Source organism: Coregonus lavaretus (genome assembly GCF_964263955.1).
Source record: "Coregonus lavaretus genome assembly, chromosome: 8".
NCBI classification, from domain to species: domain Eukaryota; kingdom Metazoa; phylum Chordata; class Actinopteri; order Salmoniformes; family Salmonidae; genus Coregonus; species Coregonus lavaretus.
In genome coordinates, this window is record NC_139995.1 from 44,918,681 (window position 1) to 44,929,072 (window position 10,392).

Here is a 10,392-nt window from a genome sequence, read left to right on the forward strand (position 1 = left end):
ATCAATTGAATAACCTAACTGTTGCAGAATGAGTCAGAATAATATTCCAATTTCCAATGCTGAAGGTGCCATCTTGTGTACATCTTCAATATATATTTTCAGAGGCAGAACACTTGACTAGCGGCAATTTTGCATTCGGAAAGTATTCAGACCGCTTCACTTTTTCCACATTTTGGTTTTCATTAAGGATCTCTCTGTACTTTGCTCCGTTCATCTTTCCCTCGATGCTGACTAGTCTACCAGTCCCTGCCGCTAAAAACGTCCCCACAGCATGATGTTGCCACCCCCATGCTTCACCGTAGGGATGGTGCTAGGTTTCCTTCAGACGTGACGCTTGTCATTCAGGCCAAAGAGTTCAATCTTGCTGCAGAGATGGTAGTCCTTCTGGAAGGTTCTCCACAGAGGAACGCTGGAGCTCTGTCAGAGTGACCATCGGGTTCTTGGTCACCTCTCTGACCAAGGTCGTTCTGCCCCGATTGCTCAGTTTCCTCAGCTCTAGGAAGAGTCTTGGTGGTTCCAAACTTCTTCCATTTAAGAATGATGGAGGCCACTGTGTTCTTGGGGACATTCAATGCTGCAGGAATGTTTTGGTACCCTTCCCCAGATCTGTGCCTCGACACAATCCTGTCTCGGAGCTCTACGGACAATTCCTTTGACCTCATGGCTTGGTTTTCGCTCTGACATGCACTGTCAACTGTGGGACCTTATATAGACAGGTGTGTGCCTTTTCAAATCATGTCCAATTAATTGAATTTACCACAGGTGGACTCCAATCAAGTTGTAGAAACATCTCATGGATGATCAATGGAAACAGGATGCACCTGAGCTAAATTTCGAGTCTCATAGCAAAGGGTCTGAATACTTATGTAAATAAGGTATTTCTGTTTTGCAAATATTTCTAAAAACCTATTTTCTCTTTGTCATTATGGGGTATTGTGTGTAGATTCATGAGATTAAAAAAAGAAAGAATAGAATAAGGCTGTAAGGTAACAAAATGTGGAAAAAGTGAAGGGGTCTGAATACTTTCCGAATGCACTGTTTTATTTTATTTATTTATTTCACCTTTATTTAACCAGGTAAGCCAGTTGAGAACAAGTTCTCATTTACAACTGCGACCTGGCCAAGATAAAGCAAAGCAGTGCGATAAAAACAACATCACAGAGTTACATATGAGGTAAAACAAAACATAAAGTCAAAAATACAACAGAAAATATATATATTCAGTGTGTTCAAATGTAGCAAGTTATGGAGGTAAGGCAATAAATTGGCCATAGTGCAAAATAATTACAATTAGTATTAACACTGGAATGATAGATGTGCAAGAGCTAATGTGCAAATAGAGATACTGGGGTGCAAATTAGTAAAATAAATAACAATATGGGTATGAGGTAGTTGGGTGGGCTAATTTCAGTGATCGGTAAGGTGCTCTGGCAACTGATGCTTAAAGTTAGTGAGGGAGATAAGAGTCTCCAGCTTCAGAGATTTTTGCAATTCGTTCCAGTCATTGGCAGCAGAGAACTGGAAGGAATGGCGGCCAAAGGAGGTGTTGGCTTTGGGGATGACCAGTGAGATATACCTGCTGGAGCGCATACTACGGGTGGGTGTTGCTATGGTGACCAATGAGCTAAAATAAGGTGGGGATTTGCCTAGAAGTGATTTATAGATGATCTGGAGCCAGTGGGTTTGGCGACGAATATGTAGTGAGGACCAGCCAACAAGGGCGTACAGGTCACAGTGGTGGGTTGTATATGGGGCTTTGGTGACAAAACGGATGGCACTGTGATAGACAACATCCAATTAGCTGAGTAGAGTGTTGGAGGCTATTTTGTAAATGATATCGCCGAAGTCAAGGATCCGTAGGATAGTCAGTTTTACGAGGGCATGTTTGGCAGCATGAGTGAAGGAGGCTTTGTTGCGAAATAGGAAGCCGATTCTAGATTTAACTTTGGATTGGAGATGCTTAATGTGAGTCTGGAAGGAGAGTTTACAGTCTAACCAGACACCTAGGTATTTGTAGTTGTCCACATACTTTAGGTCAGACGAGAGTATTGATTCTAGTCGGGTGGGCGGATGCCAGCAGCATTCGATTGAAGAGCATGCATTTAGTTTTACTAGTGTTTAAGAGCAGTTGGAGGCTACTGAAGGAGTGTTGTATGGCATTGAAGCTCGTTTGGAGGTTTGTTAACACAGTGTCCAATGAAGGGCCAGATGTATACAAAATGGTGTCGTCTGCGTAGAGGTGGATCTGAGAGTCACCAGCAGCAAGAGCGACATCGTTGATATACACAGAGAAAAGAGTCGGCCCAAGAATTGAACCCTGTGGCACCCCCATAGAGACTGCCATAGGTCCAGACAACAGGCCCTCCGATTTGACACATTGAACTCTATCTGAGAAGTAGTTGGTGAACCAGGCGAGGCAGTCATTTGAGAAACCAAGGCTATTTAGTCTGCCAATAAGAATGCGGTGGTTGACAGAGTCGAAAGCCTTGGCCAACTCTCCATACAGGTGAAAACTCTGTATGGGCAAAAATAGCACTCATCATGTTCAAGTTTCAATCCAACAGTTTGGCGCTAATAAGAAATAAGAACGGAATAACTGTAGAACTGAACTGAACTGAATAAAATATATATTATAGCCCATCAAGAACAAACATCCCTCTGGGCACAGAAGTAATCTCAACGTCTATTCCACGTTGGTTCAATTTAATTTCAGTGTGTGCCCAGTGGGAATTTGTCATCGCTGATCACTTTAAGGCTATCATTTGCAGACTATTCTATTCTATTACATTCCAATCTATTCTATTTTGTTATATTCTATTCTATTTTATTCTACTGAACTTAACTCAAATGAATAGAATATATATTTTATTCCATCAAGAACAAGCAATTACTAATCAGTGATCATTTGCATGCTGTCCAATTCTATTCTATTTTAGTTTAGTTAAATTCAGTAGAATAGAATAGGCAATTATCCTATAGTGATCACATATTGGCTATAATTTGCAGGTTTCTGCCGCACAGGTGAGCGTCCACCCCCTATTGGCTACCGTAGCGTCATGCAGAGGATGGGAGGACACAGCGAGTGGTGTGGTCGGTCCATAACAACCCCTGTCACGGAGGCTGAAGGTACCGCCTAAAAACGTGCGCATTTATTGGATATGTGTTGTTGCTAGGGGCGTGGATCTGTGTCTTTAAAATGGACTTGTCTCCTTGCCATGGAAAGTGTAAATTGAGAAAGACAGCGCACAAATATAGTCCGAACGAACGGTGAGATGCTCTGAGCACATCATCCACACTGGGAGAATACTCTGCCGCAGTGAGCAAACAATCTGACCAGCGCTTCTACTCTGCTCCCGGACACCGCTCAACAGAGGAACTTCCCCCCAGCGGAGGCGAATAGTTAACGGAGTGATGCGATGGGGGCGATGCATTGATGTGGTGGTCACACGTCCCTGACTTCATTCTGCTTTTAAATCAAGAAATAACTGTAATGAATACTCAATAACCAGCTACGGGATCGACTAGCCTAGGATTATAGCGGTCACAGCTGCGCACCTGACATTTGCATGTGATGGTTATTTTGAGGGATTAGAGAGAGACAGGGAACTATCCTGGCACGACAACTGTCCATGAGTGTTTATTGTAGCAGTTCTACCTACCACGAGTTCTGCTTCTACACTGTAACAAATTTTATCAGTTGAAAAAGCAATGTTGCAATAATCAAAGGCTTTAGAGAAACTGCATAAAATAGGAATGAATTACATTGTAATTTATTAATGCAACATTTCAATTGGCTGGCTGGCTGGATTTGTGATAAGCTGAGCCGCATTAAGTCAAGCAGTGGCACCATTGCACCTGTTATAAGAGTTTGTCATCATCAACTGGCATTTTATAAATATGCCAGATATCTCAAGTGAGATTATTCTTTTAGGGATAGTATAGCTGCCTAACTGCGTCAGTTCAGGCGAACGTTGAAGGTATGCACTCCCTCACCGCTGGGGAAGGACCATAATAGCAGTCGCCTCTGAATGTCACCGGTAAGTGTCTAAACATTTCCCGGGGATGGATTCCGGGGACGACTCGGGCTCGGACCCGCCACTTGGATCCACATTCTCCTCGGTGCCCAATTTAGACTCTGATACCAATGCCCGGAGGCCTATCTATGAGAATGGTGGAGAGCGGAATGTCAACATTGAAACTGCAGCGCTGCGTGGGGCAAGCGACCCGAGCGCGTTTCCCTTATCGGATTACCGGGGACTCGTCCGCCAGAGGTTCATTCGCAGAAGTTTGTGGTTTTCGGACGTGGACGACCAAGCGTTGGACGCGCCAGAATGCGCTAACAGTACTCCAGTGCTCAGCTTCCACCTGCGCACCATCGTGGACCGAACCCGCGCGCTCGGACCACGCGTGGCTTTCCAGGCCCAGGAGAGCTCGAGCACCGAGAGCCAAGTGGGGCAGAAGGACAGCGCGACTGAGAGCGTGAGCGCGGAAGAGGAGAAGGAGAGGAGCGAGGCCGAGCCAAAACCAGATGATGCAGCAGCACGGTCGCCCGATACCACTGGGAAAGCGGGGAGTGATGAGAACGAGGATGAGAACGAGATGAAAGCCGTGTCCACCTCACCCGGGGGCCGGTTTCTCAAGTTCGATACTGAGCTCGGGAGAGGGTCCTTCAAGACTGTCTACAAAGGTCTGGACACAGACACCTGGGTAGAAGTCGCTTGGTGTGAACTTCAGGTAATATAACCTTGTTTTACAGTTTTAATCAAATGTCATTAGCCTATCATTGTTATGTGTTTGGCATAAATCAAAATCCACAAATAAATTGTTAACTGACCACAAAATCAACATTTCTCAATGGCCATCTCAGTCTCCGGACTTGAACCCTATTGAAAACCTATGGTTTGAATTGAAGAGGGCAGTTCATAAGCGCAGACCTAGGATATCAAGGATCTGGACATATTCTGTATGGAGGAATGGTTTAAGATTCCCCCCGATGTGTTCTCCAATCTCATAAAACATTTTATTGGACCCCACTGCAAATCCAGATGATAACTTCATCCGCAACATGTAGAACACTATAGCTATTTTATAAAGAGGTAATAAGATCTTATTTTATGGCTGACAACTTTTTGCACTACATTTGGTGTTTATTAATACTTGTCAGTGCACAAGGATGTGTTGAGTTCCTGCCACACTTTGGTTATTGGTCATATCACAGTTAAATGAAGCCATAGACTTAACTTAATTCCACATATTAACAAAGCAAAAACAGGTTTTTAGACATTTTGCTAATTTGTAAAAAAACAACAACAACTGAAATATAACATTTACATAAGTATTCAGACCCTTTACTCAGTAATTTCTTGAAGCACCTTTGTCAGTGATTACAGCCTTGAGTCTTCTTGGGCATGACACTACAAGCTTGGCACACCTGTATTTGGGGTGTTTCTCCCATTCTTCTCTGCAGATCCTCTCAAGCTCTGTCAGGTTGGATGGGGAGCATCGCTGCACAGCTATTTTCAGGTCTCTCCAGAGATGGTTGAACTGGTTCAAGTCCGAGCTTTGGCTGGGCCACTCAAGGACATTCAGAAACTTGTCCCGAAGCCACTCAAGCGTTGTCTTGGCTGTGTACTTAGGGTCATTGTCCTGTTGGAAGGTGAACCTTCGCCCCAGTCTGAGGTCCTGAGCGCTCTGGAGCAGGTTTTAATTAAGCATCTCGCTGTACTTTGCTCTGTTCATCTTCCCCTCGATCCTGACTAGTCTCCCAGCCACTGCCGCTGAAAAACATCCCCACAGCATGATGCTGCCACCACCATGCTTCACCTTAGGGATGGTGCGAGGTTTCTTCCAGACGTGACGCTTGGCATTCAGGCCAAAGAGTTCAATCTTGGTTTCATCAGACCAGATAATCTTTTTTCTCATGGTCTGAGAGTCCTTTAGGTGCCTTTTGGCAAACTCCAAGCGGGCTGTCATGTGCCTTTTACTGAGGAGTGACTTCTGTCTGGCCACTCTACCATAAAGGCCTGATTGGTTGAGTGCTGCAGAGATGGTTGTCCTTCTGGAAGGTTCTCCCATCTCTACAGAGGAACACGAAACTGACCAAACTCTTTGGTCCTTTAACAACTTGCTGAACGTAAAATATTTTGTACTATAGCTTGGACAATAAATAAATGTGACTGGATGACAACATAATTATGCTTGTTTCCAACATTAGGGCTTTAAAAAAAATCTGGTTGCCATGGTACTAACAAGTATCGCAATACTGGTATCGTCCCGGCCCTAGAGGGAAGCAGAGTCTTTTTTTACTTCAGCAAATCTGAGAGTACAGCCATGGAGCAGCCGGACCCCAAGAAGATGCCAGCACGATGAATCCAGCAAGGATCTCGACCACAGTACTTCAGAAATATAGCTTCTTTGCATCAAAGATTGTTTCTGGGATCACTGTCCAACCAGAGGGTCAACCTGGCAGGGCATTAAGTGTCCTGTGTGAGCTGCAGAAATACCTGGAAGAGGTAAAGGGGGGCATGTGTCACCTCTTTAGTTCTGGCAGGCAACGATGGCTGTTTATCCAAAGCTGTGCCCTGAGGCTCGGGATCTGGTTTCTGCCCCTGCATTCCAAGCGTCCGTGGAGAGAATATTCTCGGTCTGTGGACAACTGTCATCAGGCTTAAGAAACCGACCAACCACCACAACACAGAGTCTTGAAGATAAACCAGAAAATGTTGTTTGGTTGAACAGAAACACACACACACTGGCTGTGAACAAGTGTTGTATTGCTTATGTTTTTGCAGCTGTATTTATTAACCCTATTTACATTTACGTCATTTAGCAGACACTCTTATCCAGAGCGACTTACAGTTAGTGAATACATATATATTTTTTTTATACTGGCCCCCCGTGGGAATCGAACCCACAACCCTGGCGTTGCAAACACCATGCTCTATCAACTGAGCTACATCCCTGCCTGATATTCCCTCCCCTACCCTGGACGACGCTGGGCCAATTGTGTGCCGCCCATGAGTCTCCCGGTCGCGGCCGGCTGCGACAGAGCCTGGATTCGAACCAGGATCTCTAGTGGCACAGTTAGCACTGCGATGCAGTGCCTTAGACCACTGCGCCACTCAGGAGTCAAATATTAAACAGTGATACATGTTTAATATTACATAAGCATAACATATCAAACGTGCCATGACTTCATTTGCCGTTTTCTTCCTCTCTCTTCGTGTCAGATAAAGGTAAAGGTACATCTAATACTAAAGTAAAATAAAGCATTGGATTGGAATAAACTTGGACAAGAGAGTTTCATTACACCATATTTCTTGCACCAGTCTAGGCACTTATCCTTTAAATCCAAGTCACATTAGGATTGATTTATAATTTAAACCTAACCAAACCTATGTCCTGGCTATGGAGTTGTATGGGGTCCTCTAGTGGCAAAAAGCCTTTGTTAGCATGGGCAGCGGCATTGAGGACTTTCACCATTTTTATTTAGTCAGCTGGGCAGGACTTCCAACTTCATTGGCTGATCCCTCCTGATGACCCGGTTGGAGTCATGACCGCTGGGTCATCAGGAGGGGTCAGTCAATGAATTGTACTTGTGAAGAAGAAAATTGACTATTTCAAGATGGAGATGGCCTCATTTTTTTCTCAACCATCTACACACAATAGAAATGTTTGCAAATAAATATCTAATTTACATAAGTATTCACACCCCTAAGTCAATACATGTTAGAATCACTTTTGGCAGTGATTACAGCTGTGAGTCGTTCTGAGTAAGTCTCTAAGAGCTTTGCACACCTGGATTGTACACTATTTTATTTTTAATTTTTTTTATTCTTCAAGCTCTGTCAAGTTGGTTGTTGATCATTGATAGAAAGCCATTTTCAAGTCTTGCCATAGATTTTCAAGCTGATTTAAGTCAAAACTGTAACCAGGCCACTCAGGAACATTCAATGTTGTCTTGGTAAGCAACTGTATATTTGGCCTTGTGTTTTAGGTTATTGTCCTGCTGAAAAGGTGAATTTGTCTCCCAGTGTCTGTTGGAAAGCAGACTGAACCAGGTTTTCCTCTAGGATTTTGCCTGCGCTTAGCTCTATTCCGTTTATTTTTATCCCCCCAAAAAACTCCCTAGTTCTTGCCGATGACAAGCATACCCATAATATGATGCAGCCACCACCATGATTGAAAATATGGAGAGTGGTACTCAGTGATGTGTTGTGTTGGATTTACCCCAAACATAACGCTCCGTATTCAGCACATAAAGTTCATTTTTTGCCATTTATTTTTTTGCAGTTTTACGTAAGTGCCTTCATGCAAGCAGGATGCATGTTTTGGAATATTTGTATTCTGTACAGGCTTCCTTCTTTTCACTCTGTCATTTATGTTAGTATTGTGGAGTAACTACAATGTTGTTGATGCATCCTCAGTTTTTCCCTATCACAGCCATTAAACTCTGTAACTGTTTTAAAGTCACTGTTGGCCTTATTGTGAAATTCCTGAGCGGTTTCCTTCCTCTCCGGCAACTGAGTTAGGAAGGACTCCTGTATCTTTGTAGTGACTGCGTGTATTGATACGCTATCCAAAGTGTTACTAATAACTTCACCATGCTCAAAGAGATATTCAGTGTCTGCTTTATTTTTATTTTTACCCTTCTACCAATAGGTGCCCTTCTTTGCGAGGCATTGGAAAACCTCCCTGGTCTTTTTGGTTTAATCTGTGTTTGAAATTCACTGCTCGACTGAGGGACCTTACATATAATTGTAGGTGTGGGGTACAGAGATGAGGTAGTCATTCAAAAATCATGTTAAATACTATTATTGCACAGAGAGTGAGTCCATGCAACTTATTATGTGACTTGTTAAGCACATTTTTACTCCAGAACTGTTTTAGGCTTGCCATAACAAAGGGGCTGAATACTTATTGACTCAAGACATTTCAGCTTCATTTTTTATTAATTTGTAAAACTTTCTAAAAACATAATTCCACTTTGACATTATGGGGTATTGTCTGTAGGCCAGTGACACAAAATCTCAATTTAATCCATTTTAAATTCAGGCTGTAACACAAGAAAATGTGGAAAAAGGTGTGTGAATACTTTCTGAAGGCACTGTAAATGGTTCCTAGCCTCCCACGCATAGGCTACTTTCTGTCCCTGAAACTAAAACTAAAACTACTATAAATAATAGAAAAACTAAATAAATGTTTTTATCAAACTGAAAGCTTTAGCAAGTCTGAAAGCTAAATGAAACTAAACTGAATTTCAAATAAAAACAAAAAAACTAATAGAAATAAAAACTAATATGAAATCACAAAACTATAATAGCCTTGCACTGAACAGTCAGTATGCCAGCCTGCCAGGACTAATTGAGGTCTGTCCTTGCAGAATATGTGGTCACAAACCAATACGGTTCCATTGTTTTGATGCAATTCCTTTAGAGTATCTTGGGTGACATGTATGTCAAATTCTTTCTAGGTGTCATCCTCTGACAACCTTAGGCACCTCCTCACTCACAGTCTGGACTAATCATTATCTTATTGGTATCACCTGTGTCTACCTGTTCACCTGTGTATTTATGCCCTCACTTCCCTGTGTTCCCTTGCTCAGTTTTCTCTGCTAGTTTCTCTATGTCCAGCAGTACTACGCAGTGTCTGATCGGAGACCTATGAACAGGTACTTGAGAAGTGTTCTCCCTCTTTCGTTATTTGTTTCAGTCTTAGGTAGTATTTCGATTTAGGCTGTCAGTGTCACGGAATCAGCCGAGGCTGCTCCTCCTCCCTGCTCGGGCAGGCTTCGGCGTTCGTCGTCCCCGGAGTACTAGCTGCCACTGATCTATGTTTCGGTGTTTGACTTGTTGTGTCCTGTTTGTGTACACCTGTTCCCCATTATATGTTGTATTGTATTCCCTATTTAACCCTCTGTCGTGCATTGTGTGTTGTGTGTTATTGTTTGCGTCATCGGCAGTGTTCGTGTGCGGGTTGTTTGTTTCCTCCGATGTTGGAGATTGTTTTTGCACTGGTTACTTTCGATTAAAATACGGTTTCCAGTAAGCTCTGTGTCCTGCTTGTGACTTCGCCTACCGCATTTCACTGTCGCCTTCTGACAGAATAACACACCACCATGGAGTCAGCAGGATCGGTTGTGCCAAGGGGATCACTGGAGGAGCGCGTAATCCACCAAGAGGCCAGGATCCAGCACCTGGGCACCACCATGCAAGAGGTGATGGACACTTTGAGGCGATGGGAGAGTGGAGGTTTGCCCACACCTCCTCCTACGATACCACCACCATCAGCCATACCCTTCGGTCCATCTCCGGAGTCCAGTGGGATTCGGCTCTCGCTCCTGAGGGCTTATGATGGCACCGCGGCCGGGTGTCAGGGTTTCCTACTCCAGGT